The sequence below is a fragment of the Petaurus breviceps genome, unplaced genomic scaffold, assembly GCF_028583685.1.
Source record: "Petaurus breviceps papuanus isolate PSGF00001 unplaced genomic scaffold, PetGlider_PUasm1.0 90723, whole genome shotgun sequence".
Lineage (NCBI taxonomy): Eukaryota > Metazoa > Chordata > Mammalia > Diprotodontia > Petauridae > Petaurus > Petaurus breviceps.
In genome coordinates this window covers 1,375,550-1,401,912 of record NW_027187323.1, presented here as the reverse complement: position 1 = coordinate 1,401,912, position 26,363 = coordinate 1,375,550, and the positions used below count along the sequence as shown (strand labels likewise).

Here is a 26,363-nt window from a genome sequence, read left to right as displayed (position 1 = left end):
AACATTCAGCATTCATGATGGGTAAATAAGAGATCAAACCCAGTCTGGCTATCTCAACCACTTCCCCCTTCATGTTTTTTGGGCAATGGTGAAGTTGTTAGACCATGAAGTCCAGTACAGATGTTACTCTTACAAACTGAGAGGCTGGGAAAGACAAACCTGATTGTAATGAGTCTTTACAACTGAGGAAAGGATAAAGCACAATCATTTCTGGGAAGCACATACCCCCTTGTGGCAGATCCTTGTGTACTAGTGTACACAGGAGGGCTGCTGGCACAGGTTCACTCTTGATCTGGTCAGACAGGAAAAACACTAAGAAGGGCTTAATAATCTTACTTTATTCTAGTTTAGTTTCTCAGAAGAGGTTTGCTGATAATGGGAAGACAAACTCCTACAGCATTACCTAATCACCCTTCTCTCAGGGGCTGGTGAGAAGGGGGAGGGGCAACTACTCCTATGTCTTGATGGGGTCAGTGGAGACAGGCACAACTTGTGCATCCCCTAAATCCCCTCAGGCCTCAGTGGGGGCCAGTTGAGGCAAGCACAGATTCCCCCCAAGCTTTGATGGGGGCAGATCAAGGCACACACAGCTTCTGTGCACTCAACCCTAAGGTTCCCCCAAGCCTCAATGGGAGCCAGTTGAGGCACACACAGCATGTGGGCATTCAGCCCTAAGGTTCCCTATTCACTGCCCACTGCCCACCTGCTTTATAGGGGCAACAGACAGCAACGGCCTCACAAGTCTACATCACCCCATCCCTGTATCTCACTATACAGTCTCAGTGGATGTTTATATTATTTATCATTATATAATGCTGCACAAGCATGGTGGAGATGTTTTGAACTGTAACTGTGGGAACTCATATCTAATATCTGGGAGCAAGATATTGTTATGGCTATGGATCCTGGGAAACTGAACTCTAAGAAATAATAACAAAAATCCACTTTATACACACTAAAATCCACCTTACTTAAACTAAAAATCAACCTTCCTTACAACTAGACTTAGAATGTTAGGTCTTTAAGGTCAACTAGCGGTTCATATTTCACTATAAGGAAGCTGAGACTCAGAGAGATGCATGGCTATGGAGTCACACAGCTATGGAGGGTCAGAGACTAGACCAGAGTCAGGTCTCCTGTGTCCCAGTCCAGTGCCCTTTCCATCATATCATGCCGAAGAAAAGAATGGCAGGGGGAGTCAGACCCCTCCAGAGTTCAGTGAGAAATCTCCCTAGGGCCTTTTGGGCAAATCTGAATTCTGCACTTTTCCTACATCAAGGATTTAAAATTGAGAACATCAGGGGCAGCTAGGAGGCACAGGGAATAGAGCACTAACCCTGAAGTCAGGAGGACCTGAGTTCAAATCCAGCCTCGGGCACTTAACACAAAAACTAGCCTTGTGACCTTGGGCAAGTCACTTAACCCCAATGGCCCCTCCAAAATGCAAAAAAAAATTAAATAAATAAAGCTGAGAACATCAAGGGCTGACCTCCTGAAATTTGTTCAGGGAATGCTGACCTCTTGGAGAAGTAACCTATTATGACCTTCTTCCAGTAAATAATTCACTCAGGCTGTTAGGCTACGTATGGGGAAGGTGACAGTAAAAACATGTTAGCCATGTGGCTCTTTAAAGGTACAAAGTACATGATGATCTTTGCACTTTGCAATGCACGATGCCCCTTCCCCACAGCGACCCTGAGATGGACTAGGCAACTATTACTATTGTCGGTGGTGTTGCTGTTAACTTCATTTCGTACAGTCAATTCAGCAAGTATTTATTAAATGCCTATAGTGTACTGGAGTTTGCTTCCACAAAGACAAATATGAAGCAGTCGCTGCCCTCAAGGAGCCTACATTCTACCGAGAGATACCACTTGTACACAGACAAGTAAATAATAACAACTCACATTTCTATAGTGCTTTAAGGTATGCAATTTCCACAAAATATGTGTGCATGGAAGTCTCTATTAACATGTCTCATCATGGTGAGATGGTCACCACAGATTTTCAAAGACCATGCTATGCTATTGGAGTCTTTGAATACGGTCCTGGCAAACAGATAGTTCCTGTATCCCAAGGACAAGCCTGGCCAAATACTGAGAGACCCATCATAAACAGGCTGACCACTAGGGGATGTATTCTCCAGCCTAGGCAAGTCAGGGAACAAAATAAAAGAGAAAATGGCCCTTAGTCCCATGCAGTCCTCTTTCTCTCTGCAGTGGTATAGTGGAGTTGGGGGAAAGAAGCAGAAAGTATGAAGCATCGTATATTTTTTATGTCACCTGTAAACATAACTTAGTAGGATACTTGTCCAGGGACTAAGTAGATATACTCCTGCTAGATGAACTAGATCATGTCAGTATTTATCATCTTGCTGCAGATGAAAGCAGAAGACAAAAAGGAAGTTGTAGCTAAATGAGACGGCTTCCAGGGACCTCAGGTCACTCATTTAAAGGTGAGGAAACTGAGGTCCAGACAGGTTGAGTGCTTTGCCCAAGGTAATAGTGTTGGCCAACTTGGTGTTGTCATTCATTCAAAGGCAACGGGAAAAATCATTTCATAAAATATTTGGTCACCTTGAATGAAAATATCCATTAAGAGCATTTATAAAAATACCACTATGAAGATTATTGCTTCAAAGGATGAGGGGATAGTAACGTTCTAGATCAAGAACTTGAAAAGACACTCCAAATTCAGTCAATGTATACTCTGAAAATTGTATTGGCATCTTTTGTTTTTTCATAACCTTTATTTCTGAATATCTTCCTCTCTAAGACCTGTACCCAGTGAGCCATGCCCAAAAAATACTAAAGAAAGGAGGAAGAAGGAGTTCAGCAAAACCAGTCAACACATCATCCAAGTCTGATGGAAGACACAATGCTCTATGCTTATGGTACTCCACCTCTGCAAAATAAAAGGGGGGGGGGAGGAAATTATATCTTCCCCTCTCTCCTTTAGGGCCAAGCTTGTTCATTACACATAATCTCACAGTGTTCAATTTGGGCTTTTTGTTCTTTCCATGTACGCTGCATATACTGTTTTCCTGAGTCTGCTTAAAATCAACATATCCTTTAAAATCCAGTGACATCAATGCAAAGGTGAATATAGAGGAGAATATTGAAAAATATATTAGAAAATGTGACTCAGGAATAAGAAAGAAAGACAGCAGCTTCATGCCTATACATCATGGATGCTTTCTTCAAGATAAAAATCAGAAGGCAATGGACATGGGCAATCATTAAACAAGGATTATATTTGTTATACATTATTATTATAGTATTATAAATATTAAGCACCTACTATGCATCAAGCACTGTGCTAAGTGCCGGGGATTCAAAAAGAGGCAAAAGATAGTCCCTGCCCTCAAGCAGCTTACAATCTAATGAATAATGAGCACCAAAGTATATTATTAAAAAAATTTAATTGTTGATATCTTAATAGGCAAGAAATGGCTGGTTATCTATGGGTACCATTTTTTAACCAGCTGTCCAAATACAAGCAGATCATCTACTTATAACAAAAATCAAAATCTATACCAAATTAGAACAAAGAATAAAAAGATGGCACAATATTAGCAAAATAAATGTGACCTAACCTATTTAATCAAAAGTCATTGGCCATTCCAAAATGGGAAATAGACTTTTATTTTTCAAAAAACACTTTGTTAAAGACAACCATCATCTCCTAAGGAAACTTAACTGATGCAAATCATTTGCCACAAGTAAGCCAAAAAGAAAAAAAAAACAACCACTTCAGTCAGCAAATATTTAATCTCCCTGCCAAGTAGAGAGATATGAGGCCGCCAAGTAAGGCAACACCCAACAAGAATGTGGACTTGTTTGTACAGTCTTCCAGTGGAGAATGGTGCAAGTTTATAAGCAGCATCATCTCATAAAACAGTGAGAAGTAAGAGGGCCAAGAACACATTTACAAAGAGTTTAATGAGAGACCCGACCAAAAGAGATAATCCCAAGAGTATTCAAGGGTGAAATTGGTTTCAGAAAAACAAACATGAAAAATGAAAGAAGATTGTCAAGATAACTATAGCAAGACTATTCTTTCTATTGTTAATGGAATTTTAAATGCATTCCAGACTGGACCAGTCTCAAACCTGGGAATAGCCAGAGACTTTTAAAACTGAGCAGGCTAGAGAGGGGTGTGTCAGGAATCAAGTAGCAGTTTAATTAATTTCAGGGTGAGGCGTGTGGTTTGCAAAACCTCCAGTTCTCCTAAGAAGGAGAGCTCCTCGTTCTGGAATAAAGACAGAGTTTTTTATACATAAATCACCAGTGGGGAGGGAAGAGAGGGAGGTGGATTACAACACAATCATTTCCAGATCTTGAGTTCTTTCCCACGGCAAACCCATGAGTGCAGGACAATACAGGTGTTCTCCAGTTCTATGGGAATAGTTCTTAAATTAATTGTCTCAACTCTTGGAGGTTGTGATTACTTAGTGGAGTTCAGAACCAGAATTCTCTGATGGGAACAGGTTTTACAATCTTTGATTCGTTTCACTTAAGATACACGAGCATAAGAATGTAGAAATTATGAGCGTGTCAAAACTTCTTGATTAATCACCCTAAGCTGCACCCTGACTCCCAAGCCAGAATCTGCTGGGAAAAACGGGAGCTCTGAGAAATCGAAATTATTAGTATATTCGTTACACATATCATATCAATTAATATGAGAATCACAAATCCCTTTACACAACCCAGAACCGTATGATAGGCAGCATGGTACAGTGAAAGTTTCAATTCAAACCCAAGTTTCAATTATAACTCACTATTTGTATGTTCCTTCTCAGGCTCTGACTACACTCTCTGACTTTCTCCATCTTGAGCCTTTGAAGAATCTGTTCAACTCTACACTGTCCTCTTCTCTCAAGTCCCTTATCTCTTCACCCTATTGAAGACCTTGTCCTGTCAAACCCTAGCCTTGGATTACTTCTTCATGCGTTTTCACTCCTACTCATATGCTACCAAACAAACCTAGAGAAAATCATGAAACCGTATTGGCTGGGTCCACCACAAATTTGTATCACATAATCTCAACTGGGTCCTGACTACGCCCTTTTATACCTCGCCCTGCCAAACTCTAGCCTTGGATTACTACTGCCATGTGCCTTCACTACTATTCATACGGTGCCAACAAGGCTAAAAGAAATCATGAAACCACATTGATTGGGTCCACTACAAATTTACATATTTAATCTCAACTGGGTCCTAACTATGGCAATACAATCCTTTTATACCTGTCTAATCAATTCATTGTCCCACTCACCACACCAGTATTTCTGAACTTATTCATCCTTCCTCAAACTTCTCATGGTTCTTCCTCCTCTCCCACCCTCTCAGTTGAGAACCTTGCCTCATATTTTACTGAAAAAAAAAGAGGCCATTCTCCAAGAGCTTCCTTTTCTCCCTTTCTCCTCATCTTATGTCACTCAGTGCCCTCTGCTACTATCTTCTCCTTCATTCATGTCTCCTACAAAGAGGTGAACCTTCCTGCCAAGGCAGACCCCTCTACATGCTCAAGTGATCCCATTCAATTCTGTTTTCTCCAACATATCACCCCCTCTATCATCCCTGCTCTCTCCCTAATCTCTCTCTCCGGGTCTGCTAGCTGTTTACCTTCTGCCTATAAACATGCTCATGCCTCTCCCACCCTCAAAAAACCCTTCCTTGATCCATTCATCTCCACTATCATATTATATCTATCTTCCCTTTCATGGTTAAACAAGAAGCTCATCCATAGTAAGTGACACCATTCTTCTTAACTCTTTATAGTTTGGCTTCTAACCTTATCATTCAAGTGTAACCAATATCTGTTAATTGATTAATCTAAAGGCTTTTTCCTAGTCCTCATCCTTCTTGACTTTTTTAGACCTTCATGCAAGTCCACTCTTTTTTTTTTCTTTTTGGAGGGGGGAAGGCAGGGCAACAGGAGTTAAGTGACTTGCCCAAGGTCACATGGCAAGTTTGTGTGTTAAGTGTCTGAGGTCAGATTTGAACCCAGGTCCTCCTAACTCCAGGGCAGGTGCTCCATTCACTGTGCCACCTAGCTGCCCCAATGCAAGTCATTCTTGCCAACCATAGATGTCCCCCAACCTCTCTTCTGGGCCCTCTTTGTTCCTTTATACTATTTTACTTGTTGATTTCATCAGCCCCTGGGGGCTCTATGTAGATGATTCCCAGATCCATTAGTCCAGGCTTACCCTCTCCCTGACCTTAAATCTCATATTCCCAACTGCCTTTGGATCTCTCAAACTGTATATACCACAGACATTTTAAATTCATATCCAAAACTGAATGTGTTATTCTTTCAGGGCACCCCATTCTCCAAGTTACCCAGACTCATAACCCTAGTGCCATCCTCAATTCCTCATTCTCTCTTACCTCCCATATCCAATCACTTGTCAAGTCTTGTCATTTCTATCGTTGTATTATCTTTTGTATATGACCCCTCCTCTCCTCTGACATGCCACTAACAAGGTTCAGGTCCTCATCACTTCACTTGTGGACTATTATAATAGCCTGCTGGTTGATCTCCCCATCTCAAGTTTTTCCCTACTCCAGTCTATCCTCTCTTCAACTTTCAAATTAATCTTTCTAAAACGCAGGTTTGACCATGTTGCCATCCTACTCAATAAATTCTAGTGGTTCCCTATTGCTTCCAGAATCAAATACAAAATCATCTGTTGGCTGTTAAAGCCCTTCTTGACTTATCCATCCCCTTCCTACCTTTTTAGTCTTTGTAGTTTCATATAAGGGTGAGGTTCATTTGATGCCCTAACCTTTCTCCTCTTCTTCCATGTTTACATACCCTTCTTACATACCCCAATTATGAGAAATAGCTAATTTCATTTTCTTCTTTCTCTTTCCTACACTAATGTATCCTTTTTAACCTTCCTTCTCTATCCTGTATAAAAACCCTCATAATTGAACCAATTTATCCCAGATTGTCAGTTTTTCTTACTTAACTCAGTATCTTTAAAAACATGTTTCAGAAGGAAAACTTGCTCCTCTGCCCCCCATCATGACACCAGCAAACAGGAATTGTTTTGTTCCTTCTTTGACTATTTTTATACCTTTAATTTATTTCCTAATTTTATTGTTATTCCTTGCATTTTTAGAATTAGGTCAGATTATAGTAGGGGGAGGGATATTTTTAAAATATATGTTTAACATTTTGTGATATGGTAATATAAATATATGGTTCCTCCAAGTTCATTTTATTTCTACACTTGCTTTTAATGAATATCATAGCTGCAAAAGAGACCTTGTAAAGATAAAGAGATACAAATGGAAAAAGTGCTTCACTGGCTGCACTTTTAAAATCATGACCCTTATTTTTCAATCTCACATTTTGCAAAAACTAGTAAATTCAGCTAGTAAATTCCCATCTTTTCTGATGTTGGAAACCAAACAAAAGGTATCGCACTTTTAAATTGTTAACAAATTTAGCAAATTAAAATTTTAACAAATAACAAATAAGTTCAGAACTCACGTATACCCTTAATTTTCATTTGAAAAGGTTTGAAAATACTCTTTCCAAGTTTTTGAAATGTACCAAAAAGAGACCTCACTGGTGACACACAGGACATGAAGAGCTGCAAAACAACAGAATAATGGAAATATTTTCAGATTTTCACTTTCAAAACTCTCTCTCCTCAGCATAAGTTTCCTTGCAAAGTAGTTATTTTTCTACTCATGGTTTACCTTAGAGAGACAGATTAAGTAAGTTTATTTTCTCAAAAACATTCACTAAGTAGCCTACTGCTGACAGTCACTTGTCAATATAGGAAAGTTCAGAAAATTTGAAACACTTAGTTTGCTTTTGGTTTTGTTTTCCAAAAGAAAATTTCTTAACTCATCTTTAAAGGCCAAAGGCCTCTTTTAAGCACTTTGCCATGAGATAACCAATGAATCTCCGTGTCGTACACAAGATTGCGTAACTTCTTGTTAGATCTGATTAAAATTATTTTTGTCTCAAAATTTGACTGATAAAGAGCTCCTGTTAGGGGTAAGAGAATTCTAAGCTCCCCCATTTTTCTTGTTCATTTATGCTGTCATTACTTATATTATCTTCAACCTGTGTATGTGTATGGGGGGGCAGTGTTTTGGTTTGGGGTTTGTTTGGGTTTTTTTGTAGAAATCTTTTAAATTCACTCATCTTTTAAACTTTGCTTATGTGAAGGTGAGTTTATATAATATAATCCATAAATCCCCTTAACTGGGCAATACATTGTAATATGTTGAAAGTGAATGAGTGAAGGTACAACACTGTGTTGTGGAATTTCTGCCATTCTCTCCAGATACCTTCAAAACCTTATATGACACCTCACTCCCTACTACTGGGGCCAAGTTAGGGCACCAGGATTGATCCTTATATTAAGGAATAGCAAACTTTACTTCCTTTCCTTTTTTTAATTAATTTTTTATTAATAATTTAACCTGACCTAATGTTTTATAAATGCAAAAACAAAAATTACCAAGTAAAGAACAACTTTCCTGACAATAATTGATGGGGAAATTAAAAAAGAATCTGACAATTGTGGCTTATAACAACATCTTATGCCATATTCCACAATAAGTTCAAAATGGATATGACTTGTTTTTGTTTTTGTTTTTTTTATTGAGCAGAACCTTGTAATTTTAATTTTTCTTAAATGCAACATTTGAAAACAATTTCATAAACTCCACAACTGTAATATATTCCTGTATTGTTCCTTCCTTTCACCTTGGGGTATCTCTAGTTAATATTTACTACATAACATCTATTGACTTTCTTTTTTTCATCAAAAACTTTATTAACTTCTAGTTTACATCATTCATTTCCACAAGATTTTGAGTTACAAATTTTCTCCCCGTTTTTCCCCTACCCACCACCCCAAAATAGCAATCCCACTGGATATCCCCTCCTCCAATCTGCTCTCTCCCATATTTTCTCCCATACCCCCTCTGACTTTCCAGTAGGGCACGGTGGATCACTATGCCCCAGTTCCTGTATATTTTATTTCCCAGTAACATGTAAAATAATACTAATAATAGTATTTGTATTTTTTAAACATTTTATTTTAAAACTTTGAATTCCAGATTCATTCCCTTCCTACCTTGTCACCCACCTTTACTGGGAAGATAAGCAATTCAATATAGGTTATACATGTGTAGCTATGCAAAACATTTCCATAGTGGATATATTGTAAAAGACTGACTATATTTCCCTCCCTCCTGTCCCACCTCCCACTTGTTCTATTCTCTACTTTGATCCTGTCCCTTTTCAAAAGTAGGTGCTTCCAACTTCCCTCCCCTCCAGCCTGCCCTCCCTTTCATCATCCCCCCTCTCATCTCCTTCACCCCTACTCTCCTGTAGGGTGAGATACCCTATTTAGTGTGTATGTCATTCCCTCCCTAAGCCAAATTCAATGAGAATAAAGGTTGACCCCTTCCCTTTTGCCTTCCTGTTCTTCCCCTCCATTGTGACCATTTTCCCTTGCCTCTTCTATATGAGATAGTTAACCCCATTCTGTCTTTCTCTATCTCCTCTCATTATATTCCTCTCTCACCTCTTAATTTCACCTTTTAAGTATCATCCCTTCCTATTAAATTGGTCCTGTGCCCTCTATGTATACCTGTATACATATATACACACACTCACATATGTATTCATAGGCCCATATACCCTTCTATATAGACATATATATGTATGTATACATATATATATTTATATTTATATTCCTTTCAACTATCCTCATACTGAGAAAGGTCTCATAAGTTACAATTATCATTTTTCCATGTAGGAATGTAAATAGTCCAACTTTCATAAGTTCCTTATGATTTCTTTTCCCTGATTACCTTCTCATGCTTCTCTTTCTTCTTGTATATGAATGTCAAATTTTCTATTCAGCCCTGGTTTTTTCATCAAGAATGCTTGAAAGTCCTCTATTCCATTGAATGCCCATATTTCCCCCTGAAACATGATACTCAGTTTTGCTGGGTAGGTGATTCTTGGTTTTAATCCCAGCTCCTTTTACCTTCAGAATATCATATTCCAAGCCCTTTGATCCCTCAGTGTAGAAGTGGCCAGATCCTGTGTTATCCTGATTGTGTTTCCACAATATTCAAATTGTTTCTTCCTGGCTGCTTGTGATATTTTCTCCTTGATCTGAGAATTCCAGAACCTGGCTATAATATTCCTAGGAGTTTTCTTTTTGGGATCTTTTTCAGGAGGTGATCAGTGGATTCTTTCAACCTTTATTTTGCCCTCTGGTTTTAAAACATCAGGGCAATTTTCCTTGAGAATTTCTTGAAGGATGAATTCTAGGTTCTTTTGTTGATCATGGTTTTCAGGTAGTCCAATAATTTTTAAGTTATCTCTCCTGGATCTATTTTCCAGGTCAGTGGTTTTCCCAATGAGATATTTCACATTGCCATCTATTTTTTCATTTGTTTGGATCTGGTTAATAGTATCTTGATTTCTCATAAAGTCACTAGCTTCCATTTGCTCCAATCTAATTCTGAAGAAATGATTCTCTTCAATGAGCTTTTGAGATTCCTTTTCCATCTGGCAAATTCAGCTTTTTAAGGCATTCTTCTCCTCGTTGCCTTTTTGAGCCTCTTTTTTTAATCTTTTTATTTTTTTTTTTTTTTTTGCCTTTTGGAGGGCAATTGGGGTTAAGTAACTTGCCCAGGTTACACGGCTAGTTTTTGTGTGTCTGTGAGTGTGGATGTTAAGTGTCTGAGGCCAGAACCAAACTCAGGTCCTCCTGACTCCAGGGCGGGCACTTTACTCACTGTGCCACCTAGCCACCCCCTTGAGCCTCTTTTGCCATTTGAGTTAGTTTGTTTTTTAAGGTGTTATTTTCTTCAGTCAAGTTGTTGACTCTCATTTCATAATTTTCTTGCATTGTTCTCATTTCTCTTCCCAATTTTTCCTCCAATTCTCTTATTTGCTTTGCAAAATCCTTCTTAAGGTCCTCTATGTCCTGTAACCAGCTTTTTTTTTTTTTTGAAGCTTTTGGTGCAGGAGTTCTGACTTCACTGTCTTTCTCCTGTTCCATGCTTTGATCCTTTTTGTCCCCAAAATAGGAGTCTAATGTTTGGATTCCTCTGTTTGCTTTGCTTCCCTCGTTTACTCATATTGCCACTCAATTACGTGACTTTGGGGCTTTTTGCCACAGTAGGACTCTGCTACCAGATAGTGGAGCTTTGTCCCAAACTCTGGGGTTTTCTCAGCTGCCGAAGGTATTAGTTGGGTGCCCTCTCTGAAGCCTCCACACGCTCTGGCAAGCCGGTCACATACCTCAGGACCTCTACCCTAGACTGCAATCCATATCCAAGCAGGTTAAAGCAAGAGCAAATACCCCTCAGACTGGTCGCTTGGTCCCCCTACAATCTACAGACCAGGAGCTGAAGCAGTCATGTGTGGCTTCGCAGCCGCCTCAGCCACTTCTCACCCTGGGGGCAAAAGCCAAGGCACTCCCAACCACTGGATCCCAAAGTCCACACTGCACTGACCTCTCACTTTGTCCTTAGCATCTATGTGTTGATAATATTGGAAACCTCCACAGCTGCTGGTGATCTGAAGTCCCTCCAGCCAGTGACTGGTCAGGCCCACCCTGGAGCTAAAACCTCTGACTCGTGAGGGGCTGGGCTCGGCTCCCAGAGCTGTGCTGGCCTATTTCTGCCGGCCTGCCAGGCTGTCCTCAGCAGGAGGTTAGCTTCTCTCTGTCATTTTGTGAGTTCTACAGCTCCAAAGTTTGTTCAGAGTCACCTTTTACATGAATTGGAGGAGGTGGAAGCCAGAGGCCTTTGGAAGTCCTGTTTCTACTCCTCCATCTTGATTCTTCCCCCTCATGGATGTGACTTTGACAGGAAATATCATGCCATTAAAAAAATTAGGAAAGAAGCAAATAATTGTCATTCACAGCTGTCAATATGAGATAAATTCTTTTTTTTTTCCTTTTTGGAGGGGTGAAGGCAGGGCAGTTGTGGTTAAGTGACTTGCCCAAGGTCACACAGCTAGTAAGTATTTAGTGTCTGAGACCAGATTTGAACTCAGGTCTTCCTGACTCTAGGGCCAGTGCTCTGTTCACCGTGCCACCTAGCCACCCCTATGAGATAAATTCTTAACCAAATAAGGGATAGAGCAGATTAGAGAGACAAATATAATTTTGATTACAATAAAATGAAAGGCTTTTACACAAACAAAAAAAATTTTTGTATCAAACATCTCTGATAAGGGTCTGATATTCAAGCTATATAGACAAACTAGCAGAAATACGTAAAACCAAAAGCATCCCCCAGTGGATAAGTGGTTAAAGGATTTGAATAAACAGATTCAAAAAAGGATTGTAAACTATTAATAACTACATAAAAGAATGCCCCAAATCACTAATAACAGAAGTGCACATCAAAACAACCTAGAGGTTTCAACTTACACAAAACTTACACTGCCAAAGGTGACAAAAGATGAGAAAAGTCAATATTGGTGGGGCTTTAAAAAAACCTTGCTATTTCATTTTTGGTAGAGTTATGAATCAACCTACCCATTCTGAAAAGCGATTTGAAATTATTTGAACAAAGTGATTAAAATATTTACACACTCTGGCTCAGAGACTACCACTAAGCAATGAGATAGATGGTAAATAAGTAAATGAATTAATGAATCTCCACATATATGAAAATATGTACAGTATCCTCTTTTGTGGTAGCAAAGAATTGGAAATAAAGTAGGCACCTGTCAACTGGATAATGTCCAAATAAACTGTGCTATAGGAAAACAACTAAATATTGCTATTTTGGGGACGGCTAGGTGGTGCAATGAATAGAGTACCGGCCCTGGAGTCAGGAGGACATGAATTCAAATCCAGCCTTAGACACTTAATACTTGCTAGCTATGTGACCTTGGGCAAGTCACTTAACCCCAATTGCCCTACCTTCCCCCCTCCAAAAAAAATTCCTATTCTATAAGAATTTATGAATATGGAGAAATATGAAAAGACTCATATGAACTGATGCAAAGTGAATAGAACCAGGAAAATATATATGATTAAAACAACAAAACTAGAAAGGACAATAAACCAATCAGAACTGAATCCTGTGAAATTATAATGATCAGACTTGGCACCTAAGAAGAGATGTTAAAAGATACCTCCCTCCTCTCCTTTGTGGGGGAAGGGGGAGAGGAAGGGGTATAAAATACTACATGCTCATCACATTTTTTTCCATGCGTTGCTTAATCTTGCTGAACTATTTCTTCTTCCTTTTTAAAAATATTATCTAATATAAGGAAGTCCTCTGGCATGGAGAGAGGACAGAGGAAGAATACAGTGGAAAATTAAGGTCATGTAAAAACAAAAGATATTAATAAAATTTATTTTTAAATGTTATAAAATAGGGGGACAACTGGGGGGGGGGAAGCTAGGTGGTGCAGTGAATAGAGCACCAGCCCTGGAGTCAGGAGGACTTGAGTTCAAATCTGACCTCAGACACTTAACACTTACTTGCTTTGTGACCTTCGGCAAGTCACTTAGCCCCAATTGCCCCTCCAGAAAGAAAAAAAAGTCATAAAATAATGAAACATTTAATCTCATTGTTCTCACTATAAGCAATAGATTCCCACTAATAATATTTAAAGTTACAATAAAAAAGGTTTTGTTTTAATGATAAATAACATTTTAAAAATATTTTTAAATTATTTTTTTATTTCATCCTATTTTAATTTCTATTTTTGTTCCTGTTTTATATAGTAGCTTCAAGGTTATCCAGTTTGGAATGTCCAAGAGGCAACTGATTGTGTGAGATTCATATGTCTAGAGATGACAATCAACCTATGAAAGTTCTCTATGAAGCAACTCTATGAAAACTGGTTCAGTTAGTATGGCCTGGCCCCCATCATGCATGTTTGCTAAGGTTTGACTTGACCTAGAGGCCAGACATTGCTCCCCTCCCCTGCCATTTGTTTTCTGTGACACAGAGTTATGTTTCCTATGTCTCTGCCCCTCATTCCTTGTGCTTTCAATTTAGAAAATACCCTAATTTCAGTTGTCATTATTACCCTATTGCTTTAGCCTGTGGATGATGCCTCCCACTGGAAAACACCAGGCCTGTAGTCAGAAATATCTGAGTTCTAATCTGGCCTCAAACTCTCACTAGCTATGTGTCCCTGAGTAACTCACTTAACTTCTGTTTCCCTCAGTTTCCTCACATGTAAAATTGGAATAGTAATAGTACTTCCAGGATTATTATGAGGACCAAATAAGATACTTGTTCTTTTAAAAAGTACTTAGTACAGTGCCTGGCACATAGTAAGCATCATATAAATGTTTATTTACTATTAGTGCCATGCCAGCCCTTTGTCTAAAACTCCCTTTGAGCCCTGAGAGTCTTGGGATAGGGCCTTGGATTGTGGTACACAGCTTATTGCATATTTTGTATATATTTCTCACCCACAGAATGGAGAACAGTGTCAGCCCACTTTGCTTTGAGTCAGAAAACCTAGGACAAAATTCTAGTCACATCAAGGGCAGTAATTTCTCCAAATCTTGGTGGTTTATTTTTTAAAATATGTTAGATGGGTATAATGCCTCACAAAGTTATTAGATAAGAATAATTAAAAGAGATAATAAATGGAAACTGCTTTATGACTGTGATGCTCAGTATAAATGCTAGCCACTACTCTCTCTCTGATTGGCCAACAACAGGTCCCAGGCCAAGCCCCTCTTGGTCATTTTTTGAACCCTGATTGGCTCAGAATGAATGTAAACAGCAATTGTTTCTGTTTTGGTCAGAAACCCCAAGGGTCTTCCCCAACCAGATCTATTTTTTTTTCCAACCAGGTAAAGAGGCCTCATTTCTTACAGAGCCTTAATCACTGAATGGGCATCACCTGAGTCAAACCAAGACCTTAGCTTAAAAAAGCCCAGCTCTCCCACTGCATCTGGGGCCATCTCCAGTCATCCTGATCTCTATCTGGTCACTGGAGCCAGATGGTTCTGGAGGAGAAAGTGAGGCTGGTGTCTGTATAGTCCTCTCTCACTTAAATACAATTCACTTGCATGTCATGGCATCATCTCCCTGATGCCATGGTCCTCTTTGAGAACGAAGGACAAACAATAAGCTATCACTGGGTATTTTCAACAGGACGAGGATGGTTCTTAAATGGCTTCAACCTCAGAAGTCAGACCCATCCCAAGAAGGAAGGACAGCAGGGCGTGAGTCCTGTGGTTTATGGGGAGTCTACAATATGGGTACTTTTCCAGGGGAAGAGAAAACAGAATTGGCCTGAAGCCCCAGGCACCCTGCCTAATGGCCAGGCTACTTGGAGAGGTGCCCAGCATGCTTCGGGAATGATGTCCTCTCTCTCCACCTTAAACGTCACCATCCCATATACCCTGAGGAAGTCAGGAAACCCAAAGACTCTAATCAATTTCTTCTGAGAAATGAGGGTTGTAATGCATTTCCTCCTTACCTTGACCTCTTAAAACCTTCAAAGTCTAGCTCAAGCAACACCTTCATCAGGGGCTCCAAATCTGGTGTCCATGAACTTGATTTCAGAAGGTCTGTGAACTTCAAGCAAAATGGATAGAGTGCTAGGACTGCTCTAGTCAGGAGGACTTGAGTTCAAATCTGACCTCAAACTCTAGTTTCTGACCTTGGGAAAGTTATTTAACAGCTTCTTCAATTTTCTCAACTGTAAAATGGGTATATGGGCAGCTGGTAGCATAGTGGATAGAATGCTAGGCCTCAAGTCAGGAAGACCTGAGTTCAAATCTAGTATCAAGCACTTCCTAGCTGGGTGACCCTGGACAAGTCACTTAACCCTGTTTGCCTCAGTTTCCTCATTTGTAAAAATGAGCTGGAGAAGCAAATGGCAAACCATTCCAGTATCTTTGCCAAGAAAACACCAAAGGGGCTCACAAAGTCAGACATGACTGAAGATGACTAAACAACACCAAATGGGAATAATAACAACACCTACTCTGCAGGATTATTGTGAGGATCAAATGAGACAACATTTATGAAAGTCCTAAGTACAATGACTGGCAAATAGTAAATGCTATAATACATGCTTATTCCTTTCCCTTCCCTTTAAATGGAATTTGTGAGAGGGGAAGGAGTGGGAGGGAGGAGAAATTGGAAATTACATCTTCATTTTCACTAACTTCTGGCTGCACTATAGCATCTCTGTAAATTATGATCTGGCACCTAGCTGGCTTAGGAGATAGAATGCCAGGCCTGGAGTCAGGAAGACCTGAGTTCAAATCCAGCCTCAGACACTTACTAGCTGTGTGACCCTGGGCAAGTCACTTAACCTCTGTTTGCCTTAATCTACTAGAGGAGGAAATGGCAAACTACTATAGAATTTTTGCCAAGAAAACTCCACAGACAGTATGGTCCATGGGGTCACAAAAAATCTGACACAACTAAAAAACAATAAGAAATGAACTTTAAAAAAAAGCATTATTCTGAAAAGGGATGCATAGGCTTCACCAGAATGTCAAAAAGATCAGGGACAAAAAAAAGGTGGGGACTAAGAATTCCCAGTCTACATGAAGCTTTTTCTGATAACCTCAGCTGCTTAGTACCTCCCTCTCAAAATTACCCTGCATCATATTTATTTTGTAAATGAGGCGGCAAAGTAAATAAAATCCTGGGCATGAAATCAGGAAGACTTGAGTTCAAAACCTACCTCTGATACCTACTTCCTGTGTGACCTTGGACAAGTCACTTAACCTCCATCTGCCTCAGTTTACTCATCTATAAAATAAGAATAATAATAGCACCTCCCAGGATTATTGTGAGGATTAAGTGAGGTCATGAAGGCTTAGCACTGTGCAAATCTTAAAGGGCTATATATAAATGTTAGCTGTTATTATTAGTATGATTATTATCATCATTATATCTTCAGAATTGCATTTCTCACCAACTTCAGAGAAGAATCTATCACAAGATTCAGACAGGAGGGCAGGATTGCAGGGAGTTTCTGAGGGTCTTGAGAGGAGAAAGATAGGCCATGTGGGGCAGCAACATGATGCTAGCCACATCTGTATTTCCTTTCTTCACACCTGAGCCCCCATAGGAGGTGACCTCTGAATTTGACAAGTAAGAAGATCTTTCTATGACTGTATTGAGGGGGTGTCTTAGCATGTGTGGTGTGTGCTGTTGTGTACTTGTGCACACTCACTCTGGGAGCTGGAGTGCTAAGGGGGAAAAATGGCTGCTGGTGACAGGCATCAGTTTCTGATTGTGTCCCTTTGTTCTGTTAAACATTGCATTTAATGAATCTGTAAATCTTCTTTCTCATAAACACCTGTGGTTGTCCCTGGACTTACACTTCCTGGAGTACCTTTGTTTGAGACCTGAGAGAGTGAGAAAGTTCCGGGAGCCACAGGAGAGGTGACAAACCCCCCAGCCTATGGTTAGAGAGCTTTCACTCCCTAACTGGGGCCATCATCTTATGTCACTCGTAAGTTTTAACTACACTTCCCAGGGCAAAACTACTTTGAATTGGGGGCCTTTAAAAATTCTCTCATCAGGAATGAGTCTAGTACAGTAAACCCTAGATATATATATGTATATATATGCATATGAAAACTATATACATAACATAGACAATATAATTCTATATTCTATAATTCTATAATAATACATCATGTATAACATACATGATATAAAACATACATGTACACATGTGTGCGTGCAGTGTCCCCCAGTTAGACATAAGCCCCTTTTGGTTGGGGTTTGTTTCACTTTTCTTTTTGATCCCCAGCTCTTAACACAGTGCCTGACACATAGAAGGCACTTTTTAAATGCTTGTTGATTCATTGAATGAATTGTCATTCATATCCTCTAAGTCTGGGGCAGGGATAAGCAGGCAATTGTGGCCCTAAATTCAAGATGACCACCCAGGAAACCCCAAACAGCTAGAGCTGACAGAGAGGGGGGAGAGGTCACAAAAAAGTGTAGGGCAGAATCAGAGTCTGTCTAGGTGATGACACTGAATTCTCTCTCTGTCTCTCTTCCTGTGTGTATGTGTCTGTCTGTCTGTCTTTCTGTGTCTGTGTGTGTGCATGTGTGCCTTTCTGTCTTTCTCTGCTTCTGTCTCTGTCTGTCTCTCTCTGTCTCTTTCTCTGTCACTCTCTCAGGCTCTGGCTCTGGCTCTCTGACTGGTTCTCTATCTCTCTCTCTGTTTCTCTCTGTGTCTGTCTCTCTGTGTCTCTCTGTCTCTCTCTGTGTCGCTCTGTATTGCTCTGTCTCTGTCTCTGTCCCTCTGTGTGTCTCCCTGTGTTTCTGTCTCTCTCTCTGTCTCTGTTTATCTCTTTCTGTGTATGTATGTATGTCTCTGTCTCTCTCTTGGGCTCAGGTTCTCTCTCTGTGTCTCCCTCTCTCTCTCTCTGTCTCCCTCTCCCATGAATCCATTCTCCCCTTCCCCAGAAGCAAGGGATATGAGTAGGGCAGAAGTCAGGCTATGGGCCACAGGTTCTTCCAGTAATGTGTCCCAGTACTGAAACAAATAGCCACACATGCTCACTGATTGCCTTTTGGCTGGGAAACAGCGTCCATTTGGCAGAGCTGAGACACTGAGCTGAGTAATCCTGCCGCCCCTTAGCCCTGCATCAGTCAGCATTCCCAGCATTGTCGAGGCTCCTGAGTGACTGCCAGAAATCAAGGCCCCAGCCCCCAGAGCAGCCCTGGGCACTTAGCCCTACCAGACACTGGGGTGGGAGGGAGGAGAGAGGAAAAGAATCGATATATCATCAGCCACCGTACCTGGTAAGGCTGAGATACAAACTATTTAAAAGCATCTTCTCCTCCAATTTGGGGCCAAGGTATTGAACTCATCAGTCATCAGAAAATGACCCCATCTGGGCTTTGCTATACAATCACCTCTGGATTATCCATGTACCTTAGTACTCATCCAATAAAGACAGCTAGGTGGTGAGTGATGGGCCTAGACTCACCTTCCTGAGTTCAAATCCCAGCCTCAGACACTTACTAGCTGTGTGATCCTGGGCAAGTCACTCAACCCAATTTGCCTCAGTTTCCTCATATGCAAAATGAGTTGGAGAAAATAAATGGCAAACCACTCCAGTATCTTTGCCAAGAAAACCCCAAAAAGGGGGTCACAAAGAGTCAGACACAACTAAAATGAGTGAACAACAACAAAGTTCATTCAATAAGTAGCACATCTGGGACAAGCTTCCTTCCCTCTCAGGGTGCTTTCTCAAGACACCAAGTTAGTAATCCCTAAATGGATGTGGTTTGCAATTGGCCTTAATGGAAAAGTAACAGCATTAGGGGTCAGGAGCCCTGGATTCTAATCCTAGATCTGCTACTACTCTCTATCTCTGCAGCCCAAGACAAGTCACTTCACGCCAGGCCTCAGTGTCCTAATCTGTCACATGAGGAAGGCCAGAGAAGATGACCTCTAAGGTCTCTGCTTTCTATGTATCTCTCATTCACTGAGGCAACATGTCATACTAGCTAGAGTGCTGGGCCTTGAGTCAGAAAGACCTAGGTTCAAAACCCACTTCTGATTCTTGTTAGCTGTGTCCCTGGACAGCTCCTGCATCCTCTCCGCACCTCAATATCCTCATCTGTAAAATGGGGATAGCTGCGGGTATCAGTCGGTACTTGCTTCACAAGGTTGTCTTGAAGCTCTAATGAAGCAATACATGCAAACCACTTTGTTTAAAAGTGCTTCATGACTATCAGTTACTATTATTCCCTAGCACAGGGGACCTGTGAGCACTTGACTGAATGACTGACCTCCAGACTCAGGACTTGGGATGCAGAGATAAAAGAAAAGTAATCATTCAGAGTCACTTGATCCACACCAGGAAGAGAGAACAACTGGACATTTGTCCTGTGGTTGGAAAGATTCAACTCTGCAGATACCTCCCCTTAAGTTTCTAAACCCAAGAAAAAGGTCGCATTAAGGAGCCCAAAGACAGAGAATGAATGGCTTGGGGTCTTCTTCCTTTTTTCTCCTTATAGGCAGCCCTCTCTTAAGCCTGACTCGGAGCCAGAAATTTACCCCTTCCTGGAACCTGATCATGATTCTAGTTAGTTCTTGTTTCCAGTGCTGAGTGTCTGGGTGTGTCTGTACTTTTCCAAAGAAGAATTAGACTGGCTGGATAACTCATTGATTAGCTTACAGTGGGGTGTCTGGAGTATCCCAGTCACCAGCTCACATCCCAATGTACCTCTTACTAGCTGTTTAACTGTGCCTAAGTCTCCTCATTTCCTGGAGCCTCAGTTTCCTCATCTGTAAAATGTGGCTAACAGCTACACTGTCTATCTCAAAGTGTTGCTATGAGGATTGAATAAGATAATGGATGTGAAAGCACTTTGGAAAAAGGATAAGCCACTTTTAAATGCATGATAATTGTTGTTGTTGACGATATTATTGTTACATGCTTTTACTACCAACTTACTCAGTCTACAATTTTCCGCAAGCTCACTGTAATGGCTATATCTCTAAAGAAGGAGGGTGCTCACATCACAAGCATCAGATTGGCTAACATGACAAAAAAAGGGAAATGATAAATGTTGGAGAAGATGTGGGAAAATTGGAACACTGATACATTGTTGGTGGAGTTGTGAACTGATCCAACTATTCTGGAGAGCAATTTGGAACTATGCCCAAAAGGTTGTAAAAATGTGCATACCCTTTGACCCAGCAATACCACCTCTAGGTTTGTATGCCAAAGAGATCATTAAAACGGGAAAAGGACACACATGTACAAAAAATATCTATAGCAGTTCTTTTTGTGGTGACAAAGAATTAGAAATTGAAGGGATGTCCATCAATTGAGGAATGACTGAACAAGTTGTAGTATATGAATGTAATGGAATACTATTATACTATAAGAAATGATGAGCAGGCAGACTTCAGAAAAACCTGGAAAGACTTTTATGAACTGATGCTGAGTAAGGGGAGTAGAACCAGGAGAATATTGTACACAGTAACAGCAACATTGTGAGATGACCAGCTTTGATGGACTTAGATCTTCTCAGCAATGCAAGGATCTAAGACAACTCCAAAAGACTCATGATGGAAAATGATATCCACATCCAGAGAAAGAACTTTGGAGTCTGAATGTGAAAGGAAGCATGCTATTTGCTCTCTTCTTCTTTTGTTGTTTTATTTGTTCCTTCTTTCTCATGGTTCCTCCCACTAGTTCTAATTCTTCTTTACATCATGACTAATGTGAAAATATGTTTAATATGAATGTATAAGTAGAGCCTATATCAGATTACACACCATCTTGGGGAATGAGGAGAAAAGGGTAGAGAAAATCTAAAACTCAAAACCTTATTAGAAGTGAAGGTTGAAAACTAAAAATAAATTAATTATTTTTTCAAAAAAGGAGAGTGCTGCATGGTAATCAAAAAGTATCATGATGGAAAAAAACTTCTTTCTGTCTGTTTCTTTATGTCAAATGAGAAAAATAAATATCTTCCCTAAGAAGGCTGCTTTGAGGATGGGGATGGAGGGAGGACATTGAACCTGAGACACTTGGAAAGGGCAGAAAGCATTTGAAGAGAAAGGAAAAAGAGAGCTCAAAGGCAAATGAGCGCTAATTTAATCCCATATCTATCCACACAGACATCCCAATATTCACCCTGTCCCTACCCTTCCAGAACTGGAACTGCACTCTCCAATGGACCAAAGGCCATGCTACATCTAGCTTCCAGTTCTGGACCTCCATCCTGGGGAATGAGCTTGACTGACAAGAGAGTGAGTACAAACTCAACTACTCAGCTACATCTAGGTGACCCCAGATAACATTTCCTATCTATTCACAAAGCCATTTGTATTATTTTCCACATAAATCCAATGCAGTTGTTGAGTTGTTTCCAACTTTTTATGACTTTATTTGGGGTTTTCTTGGCAAAGATACTGGCATGGTTTGCCATTTCCTTCTTTATCTCATTTTACAGATGAGGAAACTGAGGCAAACAGTATTAAGTGACTTACCCATGGTCACACAGCTAATAAGCATCTTAGGTCAGTTTTGAACTCAGGTCTTCCTGACTCCAAGCCCAGCATTCTATCCACTGAGCCACCTAGCCGCCCAAACAAAGGGAGGGATGAACAATTGCCCTGGATTCCAATCACCATCCCTGTGACTCCTCAGACAGAAACTCCCTTCCTTAGCCACCATTTCCTTTTGTGGGACAGTCTGTTTCATTACAAGTTAAATTCCTTGAGAGTAGGGACTGTGTCACTTTTGCATTTATTTCCCCAGTGCCTAGAACAGTGGCCCGGCACTTAATAAAATCTCTTTATTTCATAAATATGGTACAAAACTAAACTGAACTCTACAATCATATTTCACATTTCTATGGTGCTTTAAGGCTACTTCCTTCTCAACAGGGTAGTCAAGGCAAGTATTATGCAGTTTTTATAGAAGAGGAAACAGACTCAGAACAAAGTAACTTGTTCTAGGTGACACAATGACTTTTCTGGAGCAGGAGCTCAACTCCAAGTCAACTTTTTTTTCTGTTTATTACATCACAGCACCCATTTCATCTATCTTGGTATTTTCCAAAGGACCTAGTACCCTGTACACAGGGTAAGTTCAGTAAATATTCGTTGAGTTGAATTAAAGACTAGACATGCAGATGACAGAACTCTGAAAGAAGGAACAAGAGAGGGAAAGAAAATGAGAATCTGAGTTTATTTTGTTTATGAGGAACTAAAATGTGTTTGAGTATGGAAATTTCTTTCATTTTTTTAGTGGTAAGAAGAAATTGCAAATATATAACACATTAATAAAATGGGTATTTTTATTAAGATATTTTACCTCTTTTTCTAATTTTCATTCTTGATGTTTTGTTTGACTGATTCTTGGTGCCTCATAGAGTCATTAGCTTCAATTTGGTTGATTCTAATTTTTAGTGAATTATTTTCCTTGGTTAGTTTTTGAAGCTTCTTTTCCATATGTTCAGATTTCATTTTTAGTTCACACATTTTTCTTTTTAAGGAGCTGCTTTCTTCATTGAAAAGTTTCACAATTTTGATTTTAAAAGAATTAGTCATTTTATCTTCTACCTCTCTAATTTGGTTTTCAAAGTCCTTCTTGAGTTCTTCTTCTAAGAACACTTTCTGGGTTTGAGAACAGTTCATATTCCCTCTTGAGGCCTCAGCTGTGGGTATGGAGTCAATGCTGTCTCCTGAATTTGGTTCCTCCTGCTCACAATAATAGAATTCTAGAGTCTTTATCTTTGCAATCTGTTTTTACCCATTTTGAGGCAGGGCCTTAGCCATGCCCTTCCTCTAGGATTCCCAAGCCTTTACTATTTAAAATTTTGCTCTGTGGCAATAATTTCTATGTTTTCAGGGTCAGAGGTCAATCCCCCATTGGAGTAGCCAGGGTTCACTCTGCCATCCTGGTCCCTGGAAGTTCAGATAGGTGCTTTTTAAATTTCCAGGTTGTGGGTTGATAGTCTAATATTCTTTTATTCACACAGTAAACTAAAGTGATATACAGTTATAGTGAAAATGGCATTGATTTAAGAGTCAGAAGACTTGATTTTATGCCTAAATGGTACCATTTTCTAGTCATGTGATGTTGGGTGAATTACTTAATCTCAGTTTCCTCATCTGTAAAATGGGGATAAAAATTTTTATACTATCTTGCACACAGGGTTGGTATAAGGAAAATGTTCATGTAAATAAGAGTTGTTTTCTGTTTCTCTTGTTTATCCCACAGGGCTATTCGAGGTGTTTAATAAGTACCTATTAATTCATAGAACAGAATAAACCACCCTTGCCAGGGTAGACCAGCCATAGCTCTATAATCCCAGACTACCTGACCATGTTGCCACTCCTTCCCTCAATAGGAAAAGCACCAAAGTATGATGAGTGTATTAAATGGAACCTTAAAATTGCCAAGCACTTTACATACATTATTTCCTTGGATGCTTGCAGTTATACCCAGTGAGGTCTGTAGTGGAAGCATATTGTGCATTAGTGCTTGTAAATTCTTGGGGGTGATCTCAATGGACCTTTATATCTCTAGCTTCTCAACCTAGAGCCCTGATGATGGTAGGAACACAGTAAGTGAATTAAATGACCATTTTATAGATAAATAAACTGACTGGAGATTAAGTGACTTGCCCCAGATCTAGTCCTCTGACCCATGTTCACTGAACATAGAATCAATACTCTTTCTACCATGTCATGCTTAACCCCATCCCTTCCTGCACTCTAACCATCTGGCATTTATTAAGCAATTGCTACATACCAGACGTTGTACAAAGCGTTGAGAAAACAAAGACAAAAACCAAAAAATAACCTCTTCCAAAAAGTGTTTATATGGGGGAGCAAGGGTTCCAGTATGGGGCGGGGAGAACACTAGATACATAGATAGATAGATAGACAGACAGACAAATATACACATATATGTATGTATATATATATATATATATGTGTGTGTGAATATATATCTATGCAAACAGAAAAGTAAATATATCTATCACCTTTCTATCTCCTTCTCAATGTAAATCAGCAACCAGATCAAAAATGAAAAATATGTCCAAGGACAGAAGCAGGAAACAGAAAAAGGCCAAGTGAAAGAAGCAAATTTGGGGGAAACATCTGGTGAAACTGCTCTGGGTTCTCTTTTTTTTGGCCAGGGTTTCCCACATTGCATTTTTTTCCCTCTGGGTGTCTTGCTTAAATAAACAAAAAATCGTCACCCAAGGGGATTGTTTCTTTCCAGTCAACCCAGTCCAAATAAGAAAGGAATCCAGCTTCCCATTTAGACCTATTTCTAGATTCACTGAGTCATAGAATATTAGAGCAGGATGAAACTGCTTAGAGAGCTCTTAACCTCTCTCAACCTCAGTTTCCATATTTATAAAATGGGGATAATAATAGTTATCACATAGAATTGTTGGGAGGCTCAAACGATAGGAACGTATGTTAAGTGCTTTGTAAACTTAAAGTGCTATGTAAATGCTAGCTTTTATTATCATTATCATCTCATCAAAATATTTGACAGATAAAAAAAAAGGAACAACACAGACCCAGAGAACTGAAGTCACTTGCCCGGCCTTACAGCTAGTAACAGGGCCAGATTTAGAATCAAGCTCTTCTGACTTCCTAGTACCTTATTACTTACATCATTCATACTGCTTCCCTTCTCAGTTGGCATTTACCCAATTTGCCTTTGAAGCCAGAGAACTAGAAAGTTACATTTCATTAAGTTTAGTGCCAATAGCCAGGAAGCTGTCTAGGTAAAAACACACGTAGAGAACATTCAGTGTGGAACCTTGAGGGATTGGGGGGCCATGATGACTGTCTTCAAGCATTTGAAGGGCTTATATGTGGAAGAATTTGTTTTTATTGGTCTCAGATGGCCACTGAGTGTCAGATTTGGGCTCTATTTTCTAACAGTTAGCGCTATCAACAAGTGGAATGGACTGCCTAGGAAGATAAATAACTCACGTATTTTTCTCCAGGAACTTGGATCCTCTCTCTCTCCCTCTCCTTTCCTCCCTCCTCCTCCTCCTCCTTCTTCTTCTCTCTGTCTCTCTCTGTTTCTGTCTCTTTCTCTCCCTCTCTCTGTCTCTCTCTCTCTGTCTCTGTCTCTCCCTGCCTCCTTCTGTCTCTGACTCTCCCTCTCTTTCCTCTCCCTCTCTCCCTCTCTCCGACTCTGTTTCTGTCTCTTTCTCTCCCTCTCTCTCAGTCTGTCTCTCTCTATTTCTGTCTCTCCCTGCTTGTCTCCTTCTGTCTCTGTCTCTCTGTTTCTCCCTCTCTCTTTCCTCTCCCTCTCTGATTCTGTGTTTCTGTCTCTCTCTCCCACTCTCTGTCTCTCTCTCTCTCTGTGTCTCTCCCTGCCTGTCTTCTTCTGTCTCTGTCTCTCTGCCTCTCCCTCTCTCTTTCCTCTCTCTCTCTGACTCTGTGTTTCAGTCTCTTTCTCTTCTTCTCTCTGACTCTGTGTTTCTGTCTCCTTCTCTCCCTGTGTCTGTCTCTCTACGTCTCTGTCTCTCCCTGCCTGTCTCCTTCTGTCTCTGTCTCCTCCTGCCTGTCTCTTTCTGTCTCTGTCTCTCTGTCTCTGTCTCTCCCTCTCTCTGTCTCTCTCTCCCTGTCTCCTTCTGTCTCTCCCTCTCTCTTTCGTCTCCCTCTCTCCCTCTCTGACTCTGTTTCTGTCTCTTTCTCTCCCCCCTCTCTCTCTGTCTCTCCCTGTCTTCTTCTGTCTCTGTCTCTCCCTCTCTCTTTCCTCTCCCTCTCTCTGACTCTGTTTCTGTCTCTTTCTCTGCCCCCCCTCTCTCTGTCTCTCCCTGTCTCCTTCTTTCCCTGTCTCTCAGTCCGTCTCTCTCTTTTTCTGTTTCTCCCTGCCTATC

The 26,363-nt window shown here is 40.2% G+C and overlaps 1 protein-coding gene across 3 annotated transcripts in view; it reads right to left on the bottom strand.

Moving 5' to 3' along the window:
• The window catches only part of SMIM35 (small integral membrane protein 35), a 66,547-nt gene that overhangs the window by 8,406 nt on the left and 31,778 nt on the right, over nucleotides 1–26,363 (bottom strand). The window contains exon 1 of one of the 3 annotated variants that reach the window (XM_069066694.1): nucleotides 4,784–4,984. The exons of 1 other annotated variant lie outside the window; for it this stretch is intronic. The gene's annotated coding sequence lies outside the window, so the exon portion shown is untranslated. Of the gene's footprint in view, nucleotides 1–225; nucleotides 308–4,783; nucleotides 4,985–26,363 lie in introns of those variants that run through there. One more of the 3 variants, XM_069066693.1, reaches the window with a different exon arrangement.